Source organism: Epinephelus lanceolatus, chromosome 17, assembly GCF_041903045.1.
Source record: "Epinephelus lanceolatus isolate andai-2023 chromosome 17, ASM4190304v1, whole genome shotgun sequence".
In the NCBI taxonomy this organism is placed as follows: domain Eukaryota; kingdom Metazoa; phylum Chordata; class Actinopteri; order Perciformes; family Serranidae; genus Epinephelus; species Epinephelus lanceolatus.
In genome coordinates, this window is record NC_135750.1 from 11,436,493 (window position 1) to 11,453,170 (window position 16,678).

General features: G+C 41.5%; 1 protein-coding gene across 1 annotated transcript in view; it reads left to right on the top strand.

Annotated features, from left to right (window-relative positions):
• Nucleotides 1–16,678, top strand: part of peli1b (pellino E3 ubiquitin protein ligase 1b) — a 40,067-nt gene continuing 23,389 nt past the window's right edge. Inside the window, exon 1 of the mRNA XM_033613447.2 lies at nt 1–357. The gene's annotated coding sequence lies outside the window, so the exon portion shown is untranslated. The remainder of the gene's footprint in view (nt 358–16,678) is intronic.

Below are 16,678 nucleotides of genomic sequence, written 5' to 3' on the forward strand. Positions count from 1 at the left end.
GTTTACGTTGAGATGCTCACAACAAAGGACAGCACACCGCGGAGAGCCTGTCATTTAACATAAAACACCGTGGATATTTTGTCTTACGGTGAGCATTTACAACTCTGAACTCCAGAGGAGAGGAAAACAAATAACACAGGCTCTCATCGGCTCCCATTTTTAACGGTTTTTGCTTTTATTTTTTTATTTTTGTAAAGAAGGGGAAGAAATTAAAGACGAAATCTCCTTTTATTTAAGCCGGTGGAGCAGTTAGCTAGCTTGCTAGCCTCAGCAAGTTGGGGGACAGCCAGGCAGCAGCTGGTGGAGAAGCTAGCAGCGGCGAAGGCAACAAAAGGACTTCATCATTTACATATCGCAGTAAGTACATGTTTACACCTGACTTCATTATTAAAACACCAATAACACAGCCGTTAACGCCAGCTCGGCTAATTCAGCACTAGCCGGTGTTATTAACCGTCACCTGCTTTGTCCTGCCAACGGCTGTGTGACCACGAGCTGCTCGTTTATTAACGCCACTTCACCTCATTTAGTCATGTCCGTGCACCCAGCAAGGTAAGTCATCACAGGGCTGTTACTGTGGGCGCTGCAGCTGCAGAGAGCTGATCTTTGTCAAGTGCTCTGCACATACTAATGCACCTGTTTAGTCTTTACCTCTGTGGAAATCAGAGGCTCTATAAAGATAAAACCTCCAGTGAGCAGAGTATCTGTGTGTGTGTGTGTGTGTGTGTGTGTGTGTGTGGAGGCTTCAGAGATGCAGGTATTACTTTACATCACTTCCAGTCTGCATGCTGACCTGTCTCAGGGAGGGGAGAGGGGGGAAGTTGAGTGAGAAAGGGAACATTGCCTGATAAGGAATTAAGCAAATGCACGGACTCTTGCCATTACCAAAGCTTGATTGCCAGTTAATGACATCCCCTCCCCTCCCTTCTTTCTCTATCTCCCATCTCACTCTGCCTCTCTGTGTCTCTCACCCCCTCCTTTCCTCCCACTCTCGTTCTTTCCTCTTCCACCCCTCCACCCTCTGTCTTGTTCACTCAGTACTGGTAAAGCGATGATGTGATAAGTGTTGCTGCCAGATGGAGATCTCGCTGACTTCCCTTCCCCAGGTTGGAAATGTCACAGTAGAGACAGACGTGCATTAACTCAATCTGCTCCACCAGGATGCCCCGGGCCTTATTTCCATTGTCTGCTTGTCAATGATAAATCAGGAAGCTTGCTGCCAATGGTGTCGGTCGGTGCATGTCATTCTTTCAGTGACTTTAACCAGCCCAACAAGACTGATTGGTATTGGGACTTTATCAGCAGTAAGGACAAAGTATGCTAGCAGGAGAGCTGCATTTAATACCTAAACTTTGCATCAATGTACTTGTTTGGCTGCATCTGCTTTTGAAGTCCTAAAACTTTTTTACTATTTGGTGTGTAGATAAACACAGGAGAAATGTAAGCAAGGTGTAAATGAAGGGAATTACTATTTAAGTGTTTGTTTGAAAAGCTTAAAGTGCAGCAAAGACACAGTAGAAGAAATCATGTGCATGTTAAACACTTGCAACTCCATCTCTGAGATTAATCAACATCAAGCAACTTAACTGGTGTAGCAGGCTACACTGAATTTTCAGAGTCCATATCAGATATAAAACAGTGATCTGGATCTGGTATAGAGAGCTGTACAAGACTCAAGTTGCAACACTGATACCTGCTAAAACAGTCCTGCTGGAAAGAAGGCTGAAGAATCATTTCTATATTTTTGTGCAGACTATTTAAAGTCACAGTCCTTTAAATGGTGATAACTTCAAGTGTGAAGTGTTTGGGACGCAGTGTTTGCTATGTTGCACATACATGTATGTGTCTGCACATTTGCATTGGGTGTGGGCCCGAGTGTGTGTGTGTGTATGTGTGTGTGTGTTCTCCAACACGGTTGAGAGTCTCAGTTACAGGGTGGAAACCGGAGCCAGTGGTGTCAGACGGGAGCGCAGAGAGAGCTCTGATGTCTTAATGGAGGCTCAGAGCTGCCTGTATCCTTAGTAACCCGGTCTGTGGGGACACAGAGAGGCCTCCCAGTCTCGGTCTGGGCTGGATGCTCTATCACTGCTGTCCAGGAATTAAAAAAAAAAACCTCATAGCCCCAATACTATTATTTTAAAATTGTTTTACGTCTGTGAAAAACTTTGCAGGGTCTTGTACATAGTCAGCAAGTTTCTTGATCCAGTATGACCATGAAAAACATAAAAAAATACTGTAACAGAATTACAGAAGGCAGCTGTGCCTTTTAAATATTAAATATATGCTGCAGTGGTTGTAAATTTCAGGACATGATTTTGTCTTAAAATGTAGTTTTCATAGTTCTGAAAATCCTAATGACTTCCTTTTAAATCCTTGTCGGATCAAAAGACAGCAGCAAAACTCAGTGACAGCACACAGCTTAACATTCCGACCCCTCCTTCAGCACCCCTAATATACACCCTTGAAGTAATTTTAGGAGTTGGTTTAATTTTAGGCAACAAATGTCTAATTTGTCAGAAAAAATAAATAGTTAAAGTAAACTATTAAACATTTTACCCTTGTTATTGTACCTGCTGAGCCCTGTAGACTGAGCTAAGTGTGAACAGTGTGGAAACATACTTTAATTGCACGTTGACTCAATGGAAATAGATGAAAGCTGTAACAGTCATCCCAGCAGTTAGCGGTTAACACCTTGGTGATGAGCGAGTATGTTTTAGTTTCAAACCAACAAATCAGGAACATGCCAACCGGCTGTGTGTGTGTTTGCACCCTTTTAAACCCTAATGATGTGTACAGCATGTTCGTCATGAGGGGAGACTTTTGTTTTGGTGTGATTGTTTGCATTTATCTTTGTGTGTGCACGTGTCTATAGCGTGAAGTGTCATGAGGGAGGGCCCCTGAGCTCAGCGGGGATCCGCGGGCGTAATCTTCGGCACAGCTGAGCGGCAGCTTTCCCCCTGCTGTGGGTGAAGAGCTTGGCATTCTCCTCTCGGTCCGGCTTATTCTTTGCTGGGCTGGTAAACAGGCTGAAGTTTGTAGAGGGAGATTATGTCTGTCATGGAAAGTGGGTCAGACAGTGGGCACGTTTTTATGGCCTTGTTTCTGCAAGGTACTGGAAGGAAAGAGGAGGGGGGCATTAAACCACCAGCCTTTTTCCATAGTGTTGCTTGAGGCTGCCTGTGCTCGGTACAGCTCTCTTATACTCTCTACTCTATCGATCAGTTTCTTATGCTAACAAGGTGAATACTGCAAGAAACTAGATGATTGACTCATGTGTTGAGGGGGCGTTGAAGTACATATACTCAGGTGTGTTTAGGCTGAGCACAAAATTAATTTTTGCGCTTCTTTACTGCATGGATTTAACTGCAGGGCTGTATTTATGTGATCCAAACGGCTTTTCTGTTTGTTTCTTTCCATCTTTTCTCACGTCTCCATATGTTCATAAATTGGAAACCTAAAAGCTTTGGGATGAGTGTGCATTTGTCGCTGAAGTTAAGGCATTTTCAACCTGCTTGGACACCAATTCACACAACTCACAGTCGTTCATGCCCACTTGCATCTTTGCACTGACTTAACACACAGTTGTGCTGCCTAAAATTCACCTCGTGTTCTGTATGAACACACCTTTTACAGTGTAATCACAGTCAACATCTTGACATGAAAACTATGTGAAACTGTGCAAGTTGCAACTGGAAAAATTAGCCAGTGTGTTGGTTGTACCTGTTAGCCAACAATGGCTAGTTACGTTTGCTTAGCTCATCTGTATGGCAAGGCAAGAGCTTGAAAACCCTCCCATTGCATAGTCTTATTGGTCTTGTTGATCATATAACTTGCAGTTTTCATACGTGGCAAAGAGACAGAAATGTTTTATTGGTTGAAGGGATGCAACAAAAACTGCAGTATCATTGCAACTGTTGTCGTGACGAGGAAACAGATTTCATGTAACTCTGCAAGTATGAGCATAAAGGTGCTGCGTGAATTCATAAACCAGAAAAACAAACAACAACCAAGTCCCTCCAGTTATTTTCACGTAATAATAAAATGCTTCCCGTAGGTCACTACACATCCAAATTATCATATGAATTATGTGAAATCAGATTGTGGAGAAAACAGTTTATTGTAAACCCTATAAATTATTTAAATCTCGTCTCCTCGGAGTAATAGCATGTAATGTAAAGAATGCATAATGAAAGAGGATAAGGCACATGGAGAGTTAGTACACCTGCACAAGAGCTGAATACACATCATACAATGTGGTCCTTTCTCTTTCTGTGAGTGTGTGCTTTCCTCATCACACCATCTGTCTTAATCCTGCTCTTCTGAGGGGACTATTTATTATTTATTTAAGGAGCTATTTTAGTGGTATATTTATGCACAGGGGTCAGAATGGTCACCCATTTTGTTCCATACAAATGAAGAATACTTTTCTGATTTCTTTCATGCTTAGTTTGTGTTTATCTCTTTGCTCCCTTTTGCTTCTCAGTCGCTGACAGTAACACCACTGCTTGTCCCCCTGCTGCCAATACCTGAGTCAGAAAAGTCAGGGAGGGGGGAAACTGAGACATAGTGAGGCTGTTCAGCTCCTTTAAAAACAAGCTGTTGGGGAGTTCACAGTCCTGTTTGGCTTTGACTTTATTACTTTAACGGTAAACCGACCGAATTCATGAATAGAAACCTTATTTGTAAATGTTGGTGGAGTTCTGGGAAAAAATGTCTGTTAATGTCAGGGATGTGCTGACACAAGAAGAGCTGAAACATGTTGGAGGGAAAAACCAATAACATGGCGATGTTTTATTTCCCCCTTTTGCAATAAACATTGTGAGATGAAACAAATGGAATAATTTCACCATGTGTGCAGCTTTTAACCTCTGGAGGTCCATGGGGAAAGAGTGAGAGAGGAACCAAAATACTTTTAAATATCAGCCTTTTTCATTTGAACTTCAGAAAATTAATCTGTGTTCAATCAATTGATCATTTAAGTATTTCTTAAGCAACATTTGCTTGTTCCAGCTTTTGCATTTTGATGAATTGCTGCTTTTCTCTGTGTAATATAATCGAAAAGTGAATATCTGTAGGTTTACGACTGTTTATCAGACAACAAAAGACATTAGAAAACTCCACTTTTTGGGAAGTTAACACTTCTCAGAATTAAGTAGCATTTCATGAATTAGATTCATTGTTTAATAAAGAAAATAATGAATAATGTAAGAAATTATAAGTTGCACTCGTACTTTAACTATTGTTGGATGCAGACGTTCATATTCAGCATGTTAGCACTTGGTGTCATTAACATACATGCCAGATTAATCAGTCTGCCTTGAAAACAGTTGTCATTGGTGATATTTCTGAAACCAGATGGACTTCATGAAAAAAGAGACATTTTATGGTTCTGATATTTTATCATGCAGTAAAATGATTCATATAGTGAACCATGCTGGGCCTACTTTGCCTTATTACATTGCATCATTTGCAGTGCGACTATTGCACATGCATACGTTATCATGTAACTGCTGAATGGATATATGGTTCTGTCGTAACATTGAAACAGACCACTTCTACAATTTGGGCAAATACACCCTGAGCCTTCTTCCTATTTTTTGTTTTTACCACCCTACTAGATTTATAGTAGAGTAAGACCTCCTGATATTTTTTATGTACCAAAATGGCTTGTAGAGTGCTGAAATGCCCCAGATGTAGACAAAACTATCAAGTGGTTGTGTTCATTTCCTACTGTGAATGATGTTTTGCTGGGCACCTGAAGAATGGCTTTCTTCATTTTCTCGGATTTTGTTTTGGGTGTGTTCAGCACCTCGCCCAGACTCAAATGTCGCCTGTTTCGCCCTAATTTGCCTTTAAATCAGCAGAATCCTTCACTTCAACAAGCAGGAACTGAAAGTACTGCTGAGGTTATACATGCAATGTGAAAGTAAGAAAGTGTTGTGAGTGTGCGTTTGTGTGATTCTCACGATACCATCTCTATGGTTTCCTCACTGCGTAGTTCACACAGGCGACTGCACCCACAACTACTGAAGTAATTTGGCACCTTCTCTCTTCCACACGCACACACTTGCAGACACATATTCATACGTACACGCAGACCTGTAATTACCAACTCCCTTCTGATCATGCATGATTGCCATTTCCTGCTTCACTTTCCAACCTTCCTGTCTCAAATGAGCTTGAGTGTACATCCTCACACACACACACACACACACACACACACACACACAGACAGTTGAGTGTGTAACTTGTTGAGGCTTCCCCAGAGAGCACTGCTGCTTCTGTGAATGCAGTAAAAGACTGGGCAGTTGTTGCTGAAAATCCATTAAATAATTTAAGTCTGAGGGTCCTTGTGCTCAACACTGCAACGGCAGACAGCTGCTGGGATGTTTAACAGAAACAGAATCAGTAATTATGAAATGTAATCGATTACATAACATGGGGAAACTGTTGTTTAGACATTCATTTCCAGAAATCTTACGTCTGTTTTATTTTTAAATGTCCTGGAGATAGAGCCAGAACTAAGAGATGGAAGTACTGCCAAAACCCAAACTAACCCCACTGAAGCCTCAGTACAGCAGCACTGAGCACTAGGTTGTCTCATTCGGCTGGACAAGAGGCTAATGATTACAAACTATGACCAGGTGCAGCACAATTAGACCTACATACACTGCTCCCTTTTCAGTCCCCAGAGAAATGCAACCTTAACCAAGACTGCAAGGATCCAAACAGGAACGGACGGTGAACGGAAACATGAATCAGCCTGAAGCACGCACTTTTTTCCCCCCGATGTTTTTAAGGCACTGTTGTAATGATTTTTAGTTTAGGGTACCAATCTCAGCAATTCTAACCCACATCCTGTTTCGAACGACAGCTGGCCTCTTTGTGAAATGATGAAGCCTAAATATTTCAGTCTTGCTAAATTCTACAAATTATTATTTATGGCAACTAAATGACACTTGGTGCTCTGCCGTTCAACACCATAAACCTGTTAACAAAGTTGCTGCAGGATGCATGTGTCCTTGGCATTCCTCCCTCAGTATTGAAAGCAAAAAGCAAGTGGTGAATTCAACTGTCTCACATTACGATCACAACATTTTGCGTGTTTGGAAAGCTGCCCCCTAAAAGGCAAAATAATTTGGATTTTAAAAAGCTTTTATTTTGACATGTTTTTAGGGTCAGTGTAGATTAAACAGTGTGCATGAACTTTTTTTAACACATAGCAACACATGTGCCATCATTCATTTGTCAAACAGACATAAACTGGCAGAAGGCTGAAGTGACAGAAAGCAGAGCAGCTCAGAGGGAGAATATCTGCTGTGAAGAAACGAAGCATCGCTGCCTCAGTATTCCAGCTCAGTGTTTGTGTCCCATCCCTCCATAGTGGTGTACTGAGCATCCATGATGTGGCTGTATTGTATGCCTAGAGATTAACATATGTTGACCCCAATAACACCTTTCAGTAATGAGTTTTCGTTGAGCACTTGTCAGTCATTTGAATTATACAGCACTACAAGCTGTTTGCAAAGTCTTTAAATATGTGTTCAAGTGAATAACAGCAGTTTAAATAGGGAGTGTAATTTCCCTGCTGCACTGAATGCAGATGAATGCCTCCACTCACACACACACACACACACACACACACACACACACACACTGAGCCCCACATATTCTGCTGCACCATGCTTCTAGGAAGGTCACATTGTGTGCTTTGTACAATCAGGAGATGGTGCTTGGCTGTAGACGCACTGAAGTGTGTGTTTGATTGCCCATACATGTTGCCATACACCCATGTGTGTTTAGATGGTCAGTCGGTATACAGTACATCCTTGTGTGCATGAATGCATGCATTTCACTTCTCTGATTGCGTGTGCCACAGACGCTTTCACATGCTCGTATGTCTGCGTCTCTCTGGATTTTTGTGTGTGCGAGACACTGCATGGGTTTGTGTCTTGTTGCACGTCCACCAGCAGGGCTGTTTGTTGTCTGCGTGCATACGCCGGTCTGTGTTCTTCTCACTGAATCATTGATGAGACTGTAATTCGAACGCCGGCCCTCCTATTTCTTCCCCCTGCCTTCTGTCATCGCTTAGCCCCCTCCCAGCACCGCTTACAGGAAAAACTAGTAGGCTGCTCTGACAAAGCACAGGCAGCAGACCTGCCCTGGAAACTGAAAAAAGCAACCGTTAGTTACAAAATGAACAAAGAGCAACAAAAACAAACACTTACAGTAGATTTTCCAGATATATTTTAGCATGATTGAACTGTAATGAAAGAAACGGTCACTCACTTTTTTTCACAGTTCACCATGTCATCATGTCCATGTTTATTCACATTTATATGGCACATTTATTTTGAGATCACTGTATCTTTGTATTCCAGTCATTGTATGCTTGTAGGCAGGAAACAAAATTAAACTAATAAAACTATCACATATTTTTAAAATAAATGTTACTTCTCCTGTCAGATGAAGCTGATAGAGCTGAAAGTTGATTATCTTAGGGGGCTTCTCTTGACCCTAAAGTCCAGTTCGTTTGATTAGTGTGAACCATAGACTGTAAATAAATATGGATGACACGTCTGAAGCTAAAATAACCCACATACGGTCGCTGCCATCTTGCTCTGGTGACATGATTTGGAGCCAGAGTCTGTGCAGTAGCAATCTCCGCAGAGTCAAGTTTCCCACCCATACACTGGTCCGACCAGTCGAGAGCAGTGCCACTGAATGCAAGCGTACTGATTGGCTCGAACAGTTGTCAATCATGTTGTAAAATCCCCGTTTTATAGCATTAGATAACATAACATAAGAAAAACATTTGTAGGTATCATCCCTAAAAACTGCATTTCACTATTAATGTCCCACTGGTTCATACTGGTTCCACAGTGGAGTTGGCAGCAGCCAATGATTACACTATAGGGAAACTGGCTATAACAAATTAGGGAGGAAAAATGGATTTAAAGTCAAAAGAATAAAACACAGGGCAGGCATTGTAAAATTTTACATCGTACAGTATTTTAACACACTTAAATGATAAATTGGGAACAGACAGTCCTAGCCTTAGCTTGAATAGTTTTCTGTCTTTCACTGTTTTTTAAAAGTCTGAAGAATATGTCAGTGTGTCTCCACAGACTAGAGCCCCTTATGTTAGATTAATTCCTTCCACTCCTCACACGCATTGAGTTATTCAGCCACTTTTCTGCAGGCTTATTTAATTCTATTTTCATTAAATGGAGCCTAAGTTAGATTTTGGGAAGTCTGATTCACACACATATTTCAAAAGTTATTCACAGACAAAAAATAAAAACAGGAACCACCACCACTGTTTTTAATGCTCTTCCTAAGCTGCTTTTATTAGACAGTAAATTGGACGGTGGGAAGAAGGAAACTTTGAGATGACATGACACATTTGTTTTCAAAGTGAAACAAGAGCTTGACGTGTATTCTAGTCTACTGACCCTAGACAAGTCCAGCACCTCTGGCGCGGACTGAGGACCCTGGGGACTGGGCCTGCATCCTGGATTCTTTGGAGATGCCAGTCCCTCGCAGCCTCCAGAGCAACCAGTAGTTTGTTTTGATGAGTTAATTTAATTCTCAGCAGGAATTTGGCGCCGAAGGGTCCGACTCCAGTCTGCTTTTTAAGGAGTGGATGGCGGAGGTGTGAATGGCGCTGTCGTGCACTTGGAAAGATCTGGTTCTCAGTGCACTTTGCATACTTTCAAAGTTTAAAATGTGTGTTTTTCTTAAGGGGATCGGTGCCTTGGCTGACGTGCGATGTTCACGGGTGAAATTGGTCAGAGAGGTGTGATGTATGTTGGCCTTTCAGCAGCCTAGAACTCGTTTCCAGGACATTTCAGCATGTGTCCTCACGTGTTGGTTTTGTTAAGCGTGAGGCCCGATGGCTTTTGATGCCATCTTCACTATGTTCACATCTGCTTTCAACAACACAGCTCGGGTTTACATTCCTCACCTTGTTTCTAATGTTCAAGTCCTTTTCCTGACCCGCTCCACATATTTCATGCCTTGCTGTTTATAGCTGATGAGTGTGAGCATTGTTGTGGCAACGCTTCCTCAGGTCAAGTGTTTGGCATCAAGCCCAAGTGGATTATTCTAATCTGCCTTGTTACCGACTACTCCTTTTTCCGTCATAGTCACAGCTATGGAAGATCCTCTTAAAAGTAGCTCACCATGGCTTAATATTGCCCACTTAAGTGTCTGTGTAGACTCACTGTGTTGGAAGCACACAGGGAAGTGGTCTGCTTTGTGTACCAGTTTATAAGCTCTCTGGTGGAGGCTAATGGTTACACCAGAGAGCCCAGACACCACAGAGTGTGCATGTCTTGTAATATGTTTCTGTAGAAAGGGTGATAAAAAAAAAAAGACAGATGGGCCGAGGCTAATTAATTTTTCATTTGCCATGTTAGGGAGCATGTGTGCACCATCCTGAGCAAGCAGGTTGTTCATCACACAGTAAGCATACTGTTTATTCACATTTACAGTTCAGGCATTTGGCAGCCTCTCTCATCTAGAGCGAATTACAGTCCTGCTCAACTTTGATGATTCACACAAACAAAATAAAATCAGATCCAGCGAAGACAGATATATATATTTTGTGGCAGTCAAATCATCCTAGTTATTATGTGGCCATAAGGTGCAGCAGGAGTAAATATGATGACTAGACTCTCTCTCAGTACATTAGTTCACTAGAGGCTTTTTTCCACTGTAGAAAACCTGTGAGGCGCTTGTTATTCTGGATTAGAGCTGAAATTAAATCGATTAGTCAGTTGACAGCAAATTAATCAGCAGATTCTGATAATCGATTCATCTTTTTGGGAAACTTTTTTTGTTTAATCGATTAATTTGACTAATCGTTGCAGTTTTAGTTTCATTGCTGAATTGCAATGAGTAATTAATTAATTAAGCATAAATGGCAACAATTCATTGGTTGCAGCTTCTCAACTGTGAATATTTTCTGGTTTTAGCTACTCTCCTGTGATTGAAAATGAAGAATATCTTCAGGACGAGACATTTAAGACATCACTTTTGGCTCTGGGAATGATTGGCAGGGGACTGGTTACATCTATTACAGGTATCACTAACGGTGGGGTAGATCCTGGCTAGTTTCGCATTCGTGTAGTGGATTCTGTGGAGAACTTCACATTGAATCAGGTCGTGATGGGCGCAAATGGAGGAGGTGTGAACCAAGTTTAAAGCAGCAGTCCATTGTTGATCTGTCAGCTCCATAGACAACTCATTCCCCCACGCAGTCTTGATCAAATTAAGAGGTTCTGAGGTGGTCGAACACAGGGAGTTATACAACACTGAAATGCATTTTTTTCGTTTGGGGTCCACGGCTAGTAGGGTGTCTATCAGAGTTTCGGGGGCGATTAGGAAAATGGGGGAAATTCTTTTTAACAAAATCTCTGATTTGGAAAAAACGGAAAAGGTGGGAGCTTGGTAAATGAAATTTGGAGGAGAGTTCTGCATAAGATGAGAAAATACCGTCTGTGTATAGATCCTTGATGCTGATGATACCCTTATCGTGCCAAGTTTTGAATGCTGGGTCTGTGTTTGAGGGTTTGAAGGCGTGGTTTTTAAGAACTGGAGAGTGGACAGAAGGGCCCTGCAGGCCAAGGTTCTTCCTGAGTTGGCTCCTTATTTTCAGAGAGGCCGATATAACTGGGTTTGCCCCCATGGGAGTTAGGCTCTGGGAACTTTTGTGGGGTATTTATTGCCATTTTCTGACTCTGTGGACATAAGGATTAACTGATTCGTTGACGATATTTTTATAGATTACATTATTACGTTGAATTGTACTGGTTGAGGACAGTTTTGTGTTACGCAGACCTGACTTCAGCTACTGCTCTGTTATTTTTGAATAGAACATAGTGTAGTCTTGGGTTTTAAGTCTAACTGTTGTCCGAAAAAGGAGCATACATTTCTTGTATGGATGTAAAGGGATCATGTCATAGCCATCTGGGAACCCATCGGCTATCAGTCTGACAACGATCAAGCTCCCAAGGGCAACAGCCAATATTTAAGGAGATCTGGTGTAGCTAGCGGAAATCTGGACTTCCTCTTCTGTGTGCTGGTAACTTCTCCTGATCTCTGAAAATATATATTCGCATATAAATGCAGATATAAAGCTAAACAATTGTCAGACATACCAGTGGGTTCTGAGATTGCATTGTGGCTAGTTCATTCTGTCTTTTCACACTCGCTGTTTACCCGCCGCTCAAATGTGATTGATCAATACGCTGCACAGACTACAAAGGAACCAGATTGCATCCAGTACCAAGCTCCTGTCCCCTCGCCTACAGAATCTGCATACATATGGTTAGATTATTGTTTATAGAGATGATCTCACAGCACTCTCAATAAATTAAATTTAGAGGTTACACTAAATCACCACCTTCTGCCCCCAGTTTTCTGACCAATGTTATTTTGTCCTTCCTCTCAAGCAGCGTGTCATGATGCTTGTGTGCTTTTGGCGTACTGTGTGTTTCCATCTTGGTGTAAATATTGGATCACACACACACAGAGACACACAGCAGAACACCTCTAGGGACCATTGAACATGAGAAGTGTGTGCCTGCCTCTGAGTGGGCAGGGAATTGGGATTTGGTGTCTGCATCGACATGCTGACTCTAAATCACTTTGGAGCAGACCGGCTACAGGCATGTCTTTGGCGAGACAGAAATGTTCCTGTGTTCATGCTCCAGTGTGTGTTTAGCGTTGGAGTAGTCAATAAAATATTCAAATGAATATATTTAAACCACGCATACACTCGCACACATGAAATCCTAAATGATTTCATTTTTATTATCCAAGCTTCCACTCAGTAACTCATGTCAGGAGTTAACACTCTGGTTTGTATTGATAATGCAGTCTTATCTGTGTGTGTACACCCAGCTGAGCTTCAGGAGATTTAATGCATGCTACATTAATTTTCTATAATGTTGCATCAGCAGTGATTTTCCCTGTTGGGTTTATAGTTCCTCTGGATGGAAATGCTTTTAGTGCCAGGACACATTGTGGGTTTATTTTGAGACGGTACACTGGAGTTTTTGTGTGAATGGAAATGAAAATCTGATCATTTCCCATTTGAGTCAGGAAGAACAGTTGCCAGCTACAGAGACGGAGAGATCATGAGCTTGTTACAGTTGCACCGCAGTGCACATCCAATCAAGCACATTTAAATCTTTACATTCAGTGAGAAACGGAAAAGGTGTTGGAACCACTGCAGAAGAGTGCGAGCAGGCTGGAACATTAACAATAGCCGTTAACCAAAAGCTGGCCTGGCAGGTTTTAGATTTTGTCATCCACTCAACCAACATGAAGGTCTGACTATTGACATACAAGTCTTACAGCTATCTAGAGATATCCTGACTCTGGAGCCATCTGGAGACTGTGGAGTCTGCAAGTTCATTCATTCATTCATTATCCGTAACTGCTTATCCTCTTGAAGGTTGCACGGGGTTGGAGCCTATCCCGGCTGACACTGGGCAAGAAGCAGGATACACCCTGGACAGGCTGCCAGACTATCACAGGGCTCTGCAAGTTCCAGATAGTGGCCAGTAATTTAGTTTTTCATTGATTACGTCAGCTAAACAAAGCCTGGTTAACGTCAAGTCCTTCACAGAGTGTACTTTGCATACTCCTGATGTCAAAAACATGATGTCTCAAGTCCTGTTTAAATGTCAAGGAAATTAGTCATTGAGAAAATCCCTAGTGTGTTGTGTTAAGACTCAGAAGTAGTCATATAGAGGTCTTTATCTCCACTGTAATAATCAAGACACTGGTCAATGCAACAGGCATGAGCAAAGTGGAGCCCTTATGTTCAGGACAAATGCACATTACGCTTAAACACTTGAGTACATTTTGCAAAAATACTAGAGAAAAAATGTTTCTCGTTCCTCTTCTTTCTCTTCATGTTCTGCATGCCGATGCCATCTGTTCATGTTCATTGATCAGACAAGTTCGACCGAGGATAAGAGCCAGAATGTAAGATAGAAGAGAATCTGGCGTCAGGTTTACCAGCTCCCCCCTCCACCCCACAGATCAGTTTCCGAGTCACCAAGCGTCTAATCTTCACAGTGTGCTAACCCAATCCCTCTCCACTGACCCGACCGTGCAACTCTACACACTGGAGACCAGACCCGGGGCGTCTGGAAACGAGTTCGCACCCACACAAATACACACACAAATACATTTCCCTCGCATTACAGAGTAAATCCTCACTGATGTACACACACACACATGCAGCCTCCCACACTGAAAAGGAAATCTCCAAAATACCTCATTTGTAGCGTTAACACATGCTTTGGCTTGTTATTGAGTGTCGTTAAGATTGAAGTGTTTTTAAGGCAAGCATCACTTGCAGTACGAGGATGAGGTTTATGGTCAGACCAGGCAGTCCTCCCTTTTCCTACAACTGTAAAACCTCCTGCATGATGTGCCGCATAATGCTCCACTATAGACACCATTTGGAAAAACAGTGAAAGACATTACAAGAAACTGAAGGAAGCCTTTCATCTCATGCTCTTGCCCTCTTTCAAGCCCTAGTGAATGTCCAGATCCATAAGGCTTTTTACCCTGCAACATCAAACACATTCATACGAAACAGTTTCCCCAAATATGTTTTATTCCAGAGCTAACAATCTATTTAGAGCTCTCACTCGGACAAACATCATGTTAGCTGTACTCAGAGGTGAAGCAGAAGCCCCGTCTCCTTGTATTATTATCATATTATAATATCTTTTTTTTTTTTGGTCATTTTGAGCTGAGAAATGTGTCGTTCTTTGTGTGTGAGCTGGCTGAAGACTCGCTGGCTAGTTAACTTGTACCAAACAGCTGGTGTTTGTCACAGGAAGTTGAGGTTTCTGATTTGAGGCATTTGCGTGGCTCTGCCTCCGCATGGAGGTCATCTTAGAGACAAACTGTTGTTCTTGTGTTTATCCCGTGTGATGACTGGAATATATTTTAAGCTTATGTTGTATTTTTAAGTCCTCTATTTAAGTTAATGGCAGAGCCTCTAACTGAGGTTTTATGTAGTAGTTCAGGAGTCTTAAATAACAAGCTTGTAGAAGACGTTACATCCCTTCTCACTGTTCACAGTTCACAGCTGTTTAATTCTGGCAAACGTTAATTTTACACTGTACTACTCTGCTAGTCGCTTGGGTAAGACAGGCTATTGCTGCCACCATTTAAAAAAAGGTTTCCCAGTAAAAGTTTTTTAGCATTTTCATCTTACATCACATTTTTGTCATTATTAGGACATATAACTTCATTATGTTACAGCAAGACACCGTTCTCATTATTTAATATGTTGTTATATAAGACTTTTTCATCTATCAAAAGGGTCCTGTGCATATGGGAGAAGTGGGAGACATGGGAGAGTTGTGTGTGTGTGTGTGGGTGGGACACATTTTACAGAGATTTACTGAGTAATAAATGGTTCTATAGAGACTTGCTTGGATGCACATAACAACACATCATAGGCTGACTGTAATGCATATTGTCACTGTAGTTTAAACTGAATATAAACATTTGTATTTCAGAGGATTGAATATTGTTGTAACGGGACTGTGCTGTTTTTACTTTGGCTACGTTTGCAGTAATGCCTCCCAAGAGACCTTTTCACTGCCGCTCGATTGGAGTTTGACTGCAGCAGCAATCACCTCTTTTCCTCGAGGCCAGGAGTTTAAGCACATGGATGTGCCTTTTCTCTTCCACTGAGCTGAAATACTTAGACTGCTCTCCAAACAGGACACAGGTTAAGTGCATTGGAGTTCCTCCTGGAGAATTTGACAAAGAAAGCTTTTGAGGTAGATCAGCTGAGCGTGCTCGCTCCCAACATGTCATGTTTGCTCTGTAGTTCACATTTAAGCTCTTTACCATCTACCAAACCACTTACTTTACTTTAGTTAGTGTCTTGCTGGTTTCTCTGAGGTTGCAGATTCCTGCTTATAAACATGGCTGATAATATACATGTACATTTTTGTAGTGTTCAATCAATCAATTTACTTTGAGGAGCAAATTATATTATGAATTATTGTTGAAAAAGATTGCTTATGCAGGTAAAATAATAAACAAATTCAAGGTATTTACAAAAACATAACTCTCATCTGCAGACATGAAAAGACGAGACACATCTGCACCGGCGAGAGAATCTTAAAAACAGTCAAAAAAGAAAAAAAGAGTGAGATTAAGGGAGATAAGAATAAAACAATAGAGGAAATTAATTCCTCATGGAACATTGAACTGAGGCAGTTATCACGCTTTGAATTAATTATTAGTAACTGTGATGAGATATGTGTGTTTGTGTGAGACTTCTGTGTCTGGGACTAAAAAATCTAGAAAAGCCATTGTCTTATTATTCGTGCCTGCAGGCCCTGTCATAGCTTACTGGAAGTTTGTGTCTTACTGTTATTGTTTATCATTTGAATTTAGGCCTTTCCTGTTACTTTTTGCTAAGGCAGGTAATTTATTTTGCCTGTGCAGTAATATTCTTAATGCAGGCAGGCTTGGGTTATAGAAACCTGACATGGATGTCACAGGAAGTAAAGATTTTGGAGCATATATGCCGCTGACGCAAAGCTGAAATAAAACCACTCCCTTTACTCCCATTAAAGCATCTTTGTAAGTTCTACTGTAAAGTAGGTGAACACAAATAATAGCA